This window comes from Rhinopithecus roxellana, chromosome 2, assembly GCF_007565055.1.
Source record: "Rhinopithecus roxellana isolate Shanxi Qingling chromosome 2, ASM756505v1, whole genome shotgun sequence".
NCBI lineage: Eukaryota > Metazoa > Chordata > Mammalia > Primates > Cercopithecidae > Rhinopithecus > Rhinopithecus roxellana.
The window spans coordinates 82,322,945-82,336,752 of NC_044550.1; the positions used below are offsets into that span (position 1 = coordinate 82,322,945).

At 40.5% G+C, this 13,808-nt stretch overlaps 1 protein-coding gene across 3 annotated transcripts in view; it reads left to right on the forward strand.

The window, feature by feature from the left end:
• Nucleotides 1-13,808, forward strand: part of SMAD1 (SMAD family member 1) — a 76,832-nt gene that overhangs the window by 443 nt on the left and 62,581 nt on the right. The window contains exon 1 of one of the 3 annotated variants that reach the window (XM_030921996.1): nt 181-662. The exons of 1 other annotated variant lie outside the window; for it this stretch is intronic. The gene's annotated coding sequence lies outside the window, so the exon portion shown is untranslated. Of the gene's footprint in view, nt 1-180; nt 1,017-13,808 lie in introns of those variants that run through there. One more of the 3 variants, XM_010361287.2, reaches the window with a different exon arrangement.

Consider the following 13,808-nt stretch of genomic DNA (forward strand, 5'->3'; position numbering starts at 1 on the left):
TGGGCTTGGGGCGCGGGCGGCGGCAGGGAGGGGGCTCTTTTTGCGCGGGGCGGGCCGCGAACCCCCCACCCCCCATGATGGCGCCTCCCTGCAGCTCTGAGGAGCGAACCTGCCACCGCGTCTTCTCCTCGTGCCCAGCCCGCCGGGCTCCCCTGGTGTCTTTGTTGGGTCTTCTGCTGTGGGAAGCCCAGTTCCCGGGCCCCTGAGCCTCGGCCCTCGGGCCCGACCGCGCTGGGACCTCCCTGGCCGCGCTCCCCCTCCGCGCGCTCCTCACATCTCTCCCGTGCCGCAGCCGGGCCGAGGCCCGTTCGCGCGGCCGGCGGACCCATTGTGTCCCACGCGCCGGCGGGGCGACTCCTGAGGGAGCTGGAGGACGACAGCCGGCGCTGCCCTCCAAGGCGCCTGGTGGAGCGGGTCTCGCGGGCGGGGGACCCTGGCGCCCCGAGCCCCGCCACATCCCGCACAGGTTTCCTTCTCGGCCCCAGCGAGCCTCTTTGGGGTCGAGGTCAAGGAAAGTTCGCACCGAAATCCCCTCTAATTTATTCAAAGGTTTGGCGGCGGCGCGTAATTTTTTCCCCCTCTTCCGCCTACACCCGCTGCGTCTCCTGGTGTCTCATTCCTTTCCCTTTACCGGAGTCGATTGCCTCACTGCATGTGTATTCGTGAGTTCGCGGTTGAACAACTGTTCCTTTACTCTGCTCCCTGTCTTTGTTAGTGTTTCTTGGGGTTGTTTCTGTAGGAAGGTGGGGGTGGTGGGCGTGAGAGACAGACGTGGGCTTGTTTTTCTAGTTGCTGAAGCTGTATGAAGGCTTTAAAGGGAGAACGTTTCCTTGATGTGCTTTAGGAGGGGAGGAGGAACAAATGCCTGCCAGATCTCAAAACTACAGTAGCTGAGCTTTTGTTTATTTTGAAGCGCATGCAATTTTTAAATACACGGTGCAAGATAACCAGTAAAGGCGCGTTCCTTCTGAAAATTGAGGCCGGTCTCAACCATCTCCTGAGAAAGCATCGTTTTCGTGAGTGCTGAGACAACTGTCCTTTTTCTCTGCCCTCCCCCCTCTTTTCTTTCCATTGTATCTGAAGTTTCAAAGTACGTGGAATGATAAAGAAGTTGCATGATTTCTGTTATGTCTTCCTGTTGCTGCAACTCTCAGCGGCTAAATCTCAGAATGCCTTTATTTCAGAACATCTCTGGGTCTAATTGTTGTGGATAACTTGCCCACACCTCGGTAACACAATGAGAAAACTGTTCCCTGCCCATGTTGATTTTTCATCTTGTTTGTAATTACTTTAAATTGTATTGAAGGTGGGTGAGCTGTATTAAAAAAGAATCGGGACAGAAGTGTTCACTGCCCCAGCATTTTCAATTGGTGTAAATATTGTTGCATCAGTGTTATTCTGATGTAGGTGCCAGATCTAAATATGCTGTACTGATTAAAGTGTTTGTTCTGCCCTCTCCCACCCTCTTCCCTATTTGCAGTTATTTGATATTTCTGTGCAGGTGGTGTATCATTGGTGTAATACTGCAGTTCTTAGGAAAGTGTAACTAGGGTCGTGAGAGATGATTTTTTTGGAGATGGGTGATGCCAGAGCCTCTAGAGGATTCAGGCAGGATCAGGTTTCTTCTGAGGGTAGGGATTTGTCCTTGATTTAGTTTTGACCCCTACAACCATAGGTGTGTAACCAAATACATTTTACCCCTTGCAGTATCCTTTGATTTCATATCCTTGAAGAGCTGATGACCTTTGTGTTTTAGAGAAATGACAATTTTTAGGCAGTTAAAGACATTGACCTCTTACACTTCTTGGAATTTAATTTTATTTCTACTAAGTTCATTAAGGCATTAAGAGGAAGTAAGTCACATTTTCTCAGCTACGTGTATTACATTTATTAGTTAAAAACTAAATTTCACTTTGTAATTTTGATTTCTAGCAATTCTGGGTTAAAGATAAAATCTAATAACTTAGTAGATTGGAAAAAGAAGTAACTTGGGTATAATTAGACAAGCATGTTTAAGCTGCAGTAGCCTACATAATCAAGGCCAAGTGTGTGTGTGTATAAAAGATCTCATTTGTGTAGTCTTACAAGGCTAATGGAGGCACCACTGAGGCTTTATAAATAATGTAAGTTGGGTATAATGTAGAGTCTCCAGAGACGGCAGAGAAAGCATCATTACCAGCCTTTTCAACCTGCTTGAGATCTTAAATTGATTTACAGCACTGAACTGGTGCAAAATGATACATCAGGATGACATGGGGTCAGCCTGTAAAAGTCTATGATGTCAGCCTGTTAGTTCAGTCATCGTAATTAAACCATATTACAGGGGTAGCTAAGCAGGAGTCTGGCGTTATACTTCAGATATGGGTGGTACATGGGTTTTGTTTATAGTGGAAGGGCTGAGATGGCCAGGAACACCAGTGTGCCTGAAAGAAGGAAAAGGCTTACAGAACTATCAATTTCTAGAGAAAAATTTAAGATAAATGCAGAGATATTCAGTCTGAATTGTATAAGTAGCTTTTCATTTGGTAGAGGAGGAACAGATGCTTTAGGGATGCTGATAAGGACCTTTGCAGCTCTGATATGTGTACTGAATGCTTCATGTGAGTTTGAATTTAACTTGGCCTTAGGGACCTTCTAAAATATCAGAGGACCACATACTTAACTATGATCCTTTTATTACCCCTGAATTTGCACTGTATTGATGTATCAACTGACATGTTTCTTTAACTAGTCTAACTTACCAGGCCTATACCAGAAACAAAGATATTTGAGTTGAACATATAAAAATTCAGGAAAAGAAGATCCTTATTTTGCTTAAATTTCTGACAATCCTTATTTAGCTTATGGATTATCTAGGGCTCTGCTATCCACTAAGGTAGCCATAGTCACATGTAGCTTTTTTGAAATTTTATTTTATTCTATTTTTTTGAGACAGGGTCTCTCTCTGTCACCCAGGCTGGAGTGCAGTGGCACGATCATGGCTCACTGCAGCCTCAACCTCCCAGGCCCAGGCAGTCCTCCCACTTCAGCCTCCCAAGTTGCTGGGACTGCAGACACTGCCACCATGTCTGCCTGACTAATTTGTTTTTGTATTTCTTGTAGAGACAGGGTTTCGTCATGTTGCCCAGGCTGGTCTCGAACTCCTGAGCTCAAGCTTTTCTCCCGCCTCGGCCTCCCAAAGTGTTGGAGTTATAGGCGTGAGCCACTGCACTCTGCTACGTATAGCTATTTAAGTTTAAATTAAAATTAAATAAAAATTCACTTTCTCAGCACTAGCTACATTTCAAGCACTTAGTAGCTGCTTGTGGCTAGTGGCTGCCATACTGGACAGTATGTGTATAGAATAGTTCCATTATCACAGAAGGTTCTGCTAGCCAGTGCCGCCCCAGGACCTTTACTCTTCTCACTTGTTCCCTCTACTAATGAGTTTCTGGAGTCAAAGATGGAAAGACATATATAAACTAATTTTATCACTAACTAGCTGTTTTTTTAAAAGTAAAACGCAGTTTGGAAGGGACAGTTGAAGCTACTGGATAAAAGGAGTTTGACTTTTCTGTAGATCTTATTATTATTAGTGTCATCGATTCTAATTTGGTTCAGCGCCTTAGAGAGGAGAAATAATTGTAGCTAACCTTTTTTTTCTGAATGTTTACGTATGTGTGCCAGGCATTGTTTGTAATACCCATATCTCATTTAAGCCTCAAAACGTCCATAAGTACTGTTGTTGTCACATTTTACAGGTAAAGAAACTGAGGCCAGAATGATTCAGAATCTTGCTTCAACCGTGTAGTGAACGATTATGATTTCTAATCTTTCCTGGGATATGATCGAGGCAGTCAAACTCTAGAAACTCCATCTTAACTATGTTTTTGGTCTTTCGTTCAGAAGACCCAAATCGTCATTGTTCTGCTGTGCTTTGGTATGCCAGTATAGACATGACTTGGCTTGTGTTTTTTTAGGTCTTTAAATAAATTTACCTTCTGTTGTGCCTTTCTGGGCTACCTTCTGTCGTCCTTTTGTAAATGTTTAAGAAAGGAAAAATAATGCTTATCTAAGCAGCACATAATTTGAAGAATAAATCTGACTTGAAAGTAACGCGTTTCAAAGCCAAATTAGTTTTATCTCTGCTTTTCTGCATTATTCTTGTCACTTTCCTCTTGCATTTTCTTACATAATCACAAACTGGTATTAAGTTAGGAGGAAAGTTGTAGTAATTCAGTTTGTCTGTCTTATCAAAATTAGTCTGTCTTTCCTGAGCTGTTAAACACTGTAAGAATAGTAATTGCTAATTCTTTGGGGATTTTTAAAAAAACATTTAGCATCTATTTTTATAAATGTTTTACAAGGTCAGGGCTGTTTAAGAATCTGATGAAACTATGGCTCTTGAATCTTCTTATTCCCACCTTCCTATCCCAAAATGCTTATATGCCATGGTGAGTTAATGTATACACTTAACTCTCCAAATCTCATGGTCTTTTGGGTGAGGTAAGTCCATGGGACTGCCCTGCCAAGTGCTTTCATAAACATTAAGGTTTGTAATTTCTTTTACAGAGAATAGAGATATTTAGTATTAAAAGTGGCTTTAAAGATTTTCTAATCTGATTGGTTCATATCAAAGTGAACAATCTGAAGTCTAGAGAAGGTAACTGACATCTGAAGTTACCTGTCTAGTGACTGGAAAAAGGGAAAGCCAGAATCTGGATTCCTCTTAGCATTAAGTGCCCTTCCCCCCCCCCCACCACGGTCACTATATTTCTGAGGCTTTGGTGTGAGCATATCCAGTGTAATTTAGGGAAGGGAGGAAAAAATTTTTTGGCATTGTGGCAACTTTTTATACCTAACATTGTTTGAACTTAGTAGGAATCAAATCTGACAACCAGTGAGAAATGCTTATTTTCTACATATTAAAATTGATTCTTTTTCATTCTGGAGATGGAAAAGAAAAGCCCTATATCTAATTTAATCAATGGGACCTTATTAGAAAATGGGAAATCCAAGATTGTACAAAGTTCGAATGAAAGCAGGCAACTCTGATATCTAGCAAAATATGCGAATCTTCTCTTGACTCTTAACAAATCACATTCCTAACCAAAAGCTAAAGTTTGGGGTATTTAGGGGATACTAGGGAGCTAGGGAGTCCTAGGGAGAGAGTTGGACAGGTCTGAGGAGAAAAAGGATAATTTAAATATAGAAAAGTGGAGAAAATCGGTTTTAAGTCATAGCATGTCTTTGAGGTTGATGAAATGTTCTGCTACCTCTGTATGTGGTTTTACTCTTTGGTACCAAGATTTTAGGATGTACTTTTTTTACAAATAGGGGCATCTCCTCTTTGCCCCAACCTGAAACCTCTTGACCCTTTATTTTCCTTTCCTGCTATTATCTGGTAGTACAAATATTCAGTCTAATCTGTTGATCTGTCATCTGATTTGCAGCAAAAATACCTGACGCATTTTCATCACTCCACTGTAGCCACCTTTAAAAAGAAAAGGAACGGGAAGAAAAAGGCAGAGCCAAATAGTATTAATGTAACTGCTTAAAATCTAAATTAAAATACTCATCTTGGTGTGCGTTATTAAGACAGTGTCAGTTTTAGAGGTGCAGGGCTAGTCCTATATGCAAAACAGTAATGTCTATAGCTATTGCGGGCTGACTTGCAGAAATGAGCGACTTCTCTAGAACATTCATTTGCATAAAGGAAACTGTCTTTCAGAAAAGAAAAGCCAAAAGTTTCATAAGCATTTTCACTCCAGTGACATCAGAGTTTTAGTAAATACTGGGAACTACAGTATTTGAACAGTTTAGCATCTTTATAATTTTTGTTATAAGCTAAAATCTGAACTTTAGAGAAGACTCTCTCTTGAAAATAAAACATTAAATCCTCTAAGATGTGAGGAAGTCCTTACCTGGTGATTCTCCCAAATCTCTTCTCTGTTTTTAGTGTTTGAAAAAGGAGCATATATATATATATATATACACTCACATACACACACACACACACACCCCTAGGTTTGCAGTATAGATTGGTTTCTTAACAATTTTTTTTTTTTTTGAGGCAATAAGCCTGGATCTGAAGAAAGAACATAGAATTGTTAATTATGCATGTATATGCTTTTGAGTTCAGGATGTAAATGAATATTCACTAGGTCCTGTTTGGGAAGAGGAGGAGAGAGGGGTCTCTCTGTTTATTCAGAATATATTTTTATACATAAGTTTTAATGCTTTATTTGTAGTTTCCCCGTAATTGTAGGGCTGCTGTACTGTGGATATTTTGCTCTACAATCTGAGATGGTTAGGGTATAGTTACTCAAACTATTCATTTATTACCCTCCCCTGTCTTTTTTTTGTGTGTGTGTGGTTTCTTTGTGGTGTGCTTATGCAAAGTAGATGTATTCCAGACCTTTATAGCTTTTCTTCTTTTAGTTTCAAACACTTCAAGAAAAGTGGAGGGAGACTGTCTGTCAGCTGTTATAATTAGGCATTAAATTGAATCATTATTCAGTTAACTAAATGCACGATCTTTTGCTTGTTTAGATTGAAAAGAAGCGTATCTTTTTAATGAAGGAGGGATATTAAATGGGCCCTTATTTGATAATTTTGCTGCAGTATTATAATAAGTATGTGCTTCATTTATTCCTTGAATATTTATTAGTTCTGAGGCTCAATAATTAGAGGATACACAAAAATGAAAAATTAAATGCAGCAACATTATAAGAACTGTTACAAGGTAGTATAGGAGTAAATTGTACAGACAGCTCACATCAGGACCACTGTGGCCTGAGTTTGCATAGGTAGAAGGAAGAGGGACATTATAGGCAGAGTAATGGCATGGAAAACCTGGGAGATAAGCATGAGTGTTGAGTATCTGTAGAGCAGCACTGTCCAATAGAATTTCTGCAGTGATGGAAATGTTCCACGTCTGTGCTAATACAGTAGCTGTAGCAACACATGGAACAGCATTTTTTAATAAATTAATTTATGTTTCAGTATCCACATGTGGTTATCATATCAAATAGCATGGATCTAGAGGTAGTGAGCAGCCCTGCCTGACCTCAGTGGGTGTTCCTCATGGAGCCTAGTATGGTGGTGTGGAGGGGATTTTCAGAAAAGTTGAGTTCCAGTGAGAATTTTAGGGCCTTAAACTGCAAGAATAAGGAAACATTGGTAAGTCACTGAAAGTGTTTGAACATGCAGTTTGCACTGGAGGAATAGAGCCCAGTGCCAGGAGATCAATAAGAAAGCTATTGAGTTATGTATGAGATGATAAATCTCTGATAAAGGTAAACATGGAAAGAGAAGGATTAAAAAAAAAACAAAAAACGTGAAGGCCTGGTGATTACGTGGCTATAAAGTAATGAGAAAGAGATGTCAGAGATATATCCTTAAGTTTCTAACCTTGGTGGCTGGAAAACTAATAAAGGTGTTAAGAATAGGGAAGAGCTGGTTGTAAAAGGAATAAAAATTGTGCAAATGATAAATTAGACTTGATGTGTTAAATTTAAGGTGCGATATCTAAGTCAGAGTATGCTACAGGCAAGTCAGAGATAAGGTTTGGGAGGACTTGAAAGCTTTACGTTAGACTCTGCAGTCATCTACTGGGTATTCTGAGAACCACAGAGAGAGAAAGAACTGGTGGACTGAATCTTTATTGGAGCCCACAGTTAGGAATTGATAGAAGGAAGAGGCTAATTTGAAGTAGACTGTCTGAGAGGCTGTTTGACCTAGACCAAAGAAGAAACTGAAAGAAAGGCATGGGGTCAGAGGAGTGGGGAAACCAGGAAGCCACTGGAAGAGAGATTCTAGAAGTAGGTTGGGAGGGGAAAATGTACTGTTCAGGGTGAAGGAGAAGTCAGATAATCACGTGAATGCAGTTTCAGAGAAGACTGAATACATTAAGAAGCAAGAAATAGAGTCTTATACTGCCTTAAGTGGCTTGCATTTTAAGATAGATGAGACCTCTTCATATTTGAAGGTTGAGGGGAAGAAGTCAGTGGACAGAGAGCAATTGGAGGTGATGGAGTTAGCCATCTGGAGCACAAATGACAAAATATTGACCATGGTAAGGAGGGAGGGTTGTCTGAGAAAGAAACAGAATGGGGTCCGAGTGAGAGGAAAGCATGTGGCAGAGCTCCTGCCCACTTTTGCTGATTTTCCTGTATTGTTGGAGGTAAGTCCTTTCACTGGGATGGTGAGGAGGAAGATCAGCACATGGTAAGGGAAGAAGAAGCACCGGAGGTAGTGTGCCGGGCAATCTATAGAGAAGTCAAATTCTAAACAATTGGGGGGAAGCCTGGGGTGATGTGTGGTGAAGCTGTTATATAGGAGACTAGGTTGTTACTTTTTGGTATCGCTTTGTGGCCTGATAGGCTTAGGGATAGCAAATGGGTTCAGAGATAAGACTCTGGAGTCAGATTGCCTGGGTGTAAGACCAAGCCCCAACACTTAACTTGTTTTATAAGGAGCCTGATGAACTAAATGAATTGAGAAGAGGTAAGCAATGAAAATCCTGGTAATGAGGTAGTGAAATATCAAGTTTGAGAATTTGTAGATAACAATTCTAGACAAAGGTTTCTAAGAAAAGTATAGAAATTGAACTAACAGAAGAGTCCCTTTAATGATTTTAAAGGTTATTTAAGTTGATTAGAACTTTAAAAAATAAGTATTGTATTCTGAATTTTTCTATGGCTTTTCTTATAGCATTCATTACGGTTAAAAACATTGCTTTTTCATTAAACCAATACATGCTTAATGCAGAGATTCTGCAGTGGATTCTTGTCATAGCTTTAGAAGGAAAGGGGAGATTGATTTATGCCATTGGGGGGAGGGTTATTAATAGCCAGCCACAGAGCCTTTCTAAATGTGACTCCAAAGGCAGAAACAATAAAGGAAACTTTTTATAGATTTGATAGCATTTATTATGTGACCAAACATACTAAGAAACAAAACCTGAAAGATAAAGAGATTTGCAACGAATACTGTTCTTTGTAAGAAAGACTTGTGTCAATAGGAAGCACCACCCCAATAGAAAAATTGGTAGTGGACCTGAACAAGCATTTCACAAACAAATGAGATGCCAACTGCTGACAGGAAGGTTCTGTGCCTGTAATCCCAGTTACTCTGGAGGCTGAGGCAAAAGGATCACTTAAACCCAGCAGTTCAAGGCTGCAGTGAGTTATGATTATGTCACTGCACTCCAGTCTGGGCAACAGAGCGAGACTATCTCAAGAAAAAGGAAAAAAGAAATACAAACTACTAATGAACATAACATGTTTTGGTTATGTCCTCTATCAGACTCTTGATTGAAATGGGGATGATGTCTTCCTTTTTCCTGTATTTTGTCATTCGTTGTATACTAGGAAGTATCAGTCTGAGTAAACTGGGCTTTTCTCATTTAAGGAAAGGAAGTCCAAATTTCCCAGCCTTCTAAGAGAATCTGGAGTTTCAGGGAGGTACAAGATATATATAAAGTGGAGTTGTAAGAGGCAAGCACCCTGCTTCCCTCCATGACATGGTTTTCATCCAGGAGTTTCCTTATTACAGTGTGAGGGGCTATCAGTTATACACAGTTTCTCAGTCACCTGGCATAGATGATGAACCTTGAAGACACCAGTGCTTCCTACAGCATATTGAAATAGGCCCCTTTCTCTCCTACCTGAATTGCAGTATGAGATTTTATAGTGGCATTTACTCATTGATATGAGACACAGTGATGATCTTGGAGTGTGGTTTTGATTGTTGAGATGGACGAGTTGATGAGGTATTAACTAAAGTGAGAAAAGTTCCCCTTGTAGTAAAACCTTATAATGTTTTTTAAAAAACTTAAAAGTTAGGCATCAGTGTTTAATTTTCCAAATTTTTTTAAAGGATAATAGTGGTCGTGGGTTTTCTGTCAGTAGAAAACTCAAACTGTTCTTCCCTCTGCTCTCATATTACAACAGTCAACACAAAATACTTTTGTGACTAAATGTGTGTGGGTTTTCCCTACACACCAAACACTGGCTGAGTGTCTTCCAGTTCAATTTTGACACTACCTGGAGATAGCCTCAGATCCCACAGATTGAGGATTCAGTCCCACCCACCTCTGACATAAGTCCAGGACTCTGGAACTTCTGGCTGACCAGCTTCAAGTTGGGGCTCCTATGACCCCGCTGTTTGGATTCAATTAATTTGCTAGAATGGCTCACAGAGTTCGGGGAAACTTACATTTACTGATTTATTATAAAGGATATTAAAAAGGATACAGATGAAGAGATGCATAGGGCAAGGTATGGAGGAAGGGGCATGGAGCTTCCATGCCTAACCTGGGCGTGCCACGCTTCAGGAACCTCTGCGTGTTCAACTGTCCAGAAACTCTCTGAACCTTGTCCTCTTGGTATTTTATGGGGCTTCATTTTATAGGCATGATTGATTATACCATTGGCCACTGTTGATCAACTTAACCTTCAGCCCCTTGCCTACTCCCTTGAGGTTGGAGGGTGGAGCTGAAAGTCCCAATCCTCTAATCCTGCCACCATCCTAAAGCTAGTTAGGGGCTGCCAGCCAGCAGTCAATCATTAGCATACAAAAAGACATCACTTTGGAGTCTCCAAGGATTTTAGGAGCTGTATGCCAGAAACAAGGTTGAAGCCCAAATATGTATTTTACGGTACCGCAGGTTTAAATGGCTATTCATATGCTGCCCATAAGGGAATGAGTCTGCTGGTTATTGGTAGGATCCTTACCTAACTGAATTACATTCAGTCTTAAGTGGGTTCTTACCTTGCCCTAGACAGAATCAGAATTTGTCTGTGTCTTCTCTTATCATCTCCTTTCTTTTAAATGACCTGCAAACATTTTAAAGTTGGATAAAAAAGGCTTTTAAATCTCACCTTAAGGCTCACAGCTTGGGCCACCAGCATCCCCTGCCCATCCGTAAGTCCTTTCTGAGTGAGGTGTGACTGGGAATACGGGCCCTAAAGTGATACGCATTGGTGAGACTTGTCACTTAAACTCTTTGAGCTAAGTGTTAGAGGGAGGAGAAATGCCAGGAAAATCGGTCTTAATTTTATCAGAGACAGTAGTTTTTAATGAAAGAGAATAATGATGCAGTGAATATTGCTGTAGAAATTATACAGCTGGTTGTGTATAGCTTGCCATCTCATCTATTACAGCTTCCTGTTTTGCTTTTTGCCCCACTGCTGGCTTTGCAGTGCAACATAGTTAATAACAACGTCTTTATTTTTCATGTGTTTATGTTTGTGTGCTCAGGACTTCTATTTAGTTTATTCAAGCTTGAGGGAATGATTAGTTTTAAATGTTTTTCTGTTAACTGTGAACAAAATTAACTAGATTATCGTTTAAATGTTGGCACAAAAACTGTATTTATAGCATTTATTTGCATTTATTTGTAACATATTTGCTGAAGAGTTTTGTCAATTTGTGTGGGCTGAGATGTTCTGTATTCTAGAAAAGTCTCCTTTAAAAGGGGTGTATCCTCACTGTGGAGTTCTGCTTTTTTGTTAAGCTGATATTAATTAATTCAGCAAGTATTTTATACATTCCTGCTGTGCATCCAGCACTGGACTATGTTTTGGGTGGGACAGAGAAAAGTGTAAGTCATTTTCTGCCCCGAAGAAGCAATCTAATTGGTAAGAGGAGATTATACATTTGAAGCTGTTTCACTTCAAAATCAAGGGATTGGGGGGAAAAGTCTGATGCGTTTGGTAGAGCTTTTGCCTCTGGCTCACTTCTACCTTAGTTTATTCTTTTTTCTTTTTTTGAGACGGAGTCTTACCCTGTCACCCAGGCTGGAGTGCAGTGGCGCGATCTCGGCTCACTGCAACCTCCGCCTCCCAGACTATAGCGATTCTCTTGCCTCGGCCTCCTGAGTAGCTGGGATTACAGGTGCCCGCCACCACATCCAGCCGATTTTTGTGTTTTTAGTAGAGACGGGGTTTCACCATGTTGGCCAGGCTGGTCTCAAACTCCTGACCTCGTGATCCACCTGCCTCACCCTCCCAAAGTGCTGGGATTGCAGGCGTGAGCCACCGCGCCCAGCCCCAGTTCATTCTTTCAGCAAAGTTTTGAGTGTCCGTATTTCTATTTATGCTTATGTTCATAGTGTATCTCTTAGACAGCTTGATAAAGTTGGGATAAGGGATTGTAAGTATAGGACCTGCACTGAGGATCTTCTAACTTTGAGGAACAGTACAAACCTGCTTGTCTAGCATCTGTTGTCATACCTTTTATTACAGTTACCTTATTAACTCTTTAGACTAGAGTTCCTTGAGGGTATGGCCAGTGTCTTTATGATCTTTGTGTTAGCACAGTGCCTAGCGCAGTGGTTCTCCCTTGTCTACTCATCAAAATCATATGAACAACTACCGCCGCAAAAATGCCTGGGCCCATCCTATCGAAGGGTTATCGTAAGGAAGCTCTTAAAAATATTAATATTGTTAATATCCAGCAATATTAAGAATGGTTGGGCTGACACACACTAGGTACTTGATGAATGAATTTTTTCATTTTGTTGTTTTTAGAAATACGTCAGGAAATATGGTATGTTGTGAGTTCATTGTGGTTATGAACCGTATCTTTTATACTCTGTAGCACTCAGTACTGTGTGATGCCAGTTGTGGGTGCTCAGACACACCAGTTAAGTTCTGAGAATTGATTGCTTTGCTTCCCCTTTTTTTCATTGAGGAGAACAGAGATAGAAAGGGTATGTGTGTTTGACATCTCTCCCTTTTCCCTTTGTGGAAGAATCAGCAGTTCTGTGAATCCTGAAGTCTAGAATTGAGTTATAGGAAGCTATTGAGGCCTGAGGTGCTTAGATTGCAAAGAGAAAAGGAGAGGAAAAGTGGCAATAGAACTATGGCTCATCTGGCTATGTCAGAAAAATTTTTAGTTGTCACAAATTGGAGGGAGAGGCTGGAGTGTTGCAAATAGCTTCTAGTGGGTAGAGGCCAGGGATGCAACCAAACATCCAGTAATGCTAAAGTTGAGGAACCCTGAAATAGAGGATAAAAAAGGGGATCAGGAGACAGATGGGATAACTGAAGTGGTAGTGTCATGACCATTTCTGCCATACCAGCACACAGTTTGTGTGCTTTGTCTTCCCACTTTCCTTACCCCCCCTTCAGAGTGCAGAGCACTATTTTTGCCATTATCTATAAGTAGCATTGTGACTTACAACTGTGTATTAGGTGTTGAAATTAATATCTTAGTATCTTATCTATGTTAAAATATACCTGAAAGATTCCTTTAAATTTTCTTTATCTCTGCATCTACTTGATTGGAAAACTATTAACCTCAAGATAAAGAGAGCTAGCAATTTTTGTTTTTGTTTTTTGTTTTCAATAGAGGATCTTAAAATAATCAGTGGGAATGTAAAGAAAATTAATTTCCTTTTTTTTTTTTTTTTTTTTTTTTTTTTTACTAGACAGGGTTTTGCTTTGTTGCCCAGGCTGGAGGCTAGAGTCTAGTGGTGTGATCACAGCTTACTGTAACTTCGAACTCTTGGGCCCAAGTGATCCTCCTGCCTCAGCCTCCCAAGCAGCTTGGACTACAGGCATGCACTACAATGCCTGACCTTTTTTTTTTTTTTTTTTTTTTTAAATGCTATGTTGCCCAGGCTGATCTCAAACTCCCAGCCTCAAGCAATCTTTCCACCTTGGCCTTCCAAAGTGCTGGGATTACAGGTGTGAGCCACTGCACCTGGGTCAAGAAAATGAATTTCTTAAAAGGAGTTTAATTTTAATGTTCCACAAATTCATCAAGAGAAAAGGATTATTAAGATTTGAACACATACAAGAGCTAATGGTACCAATTTT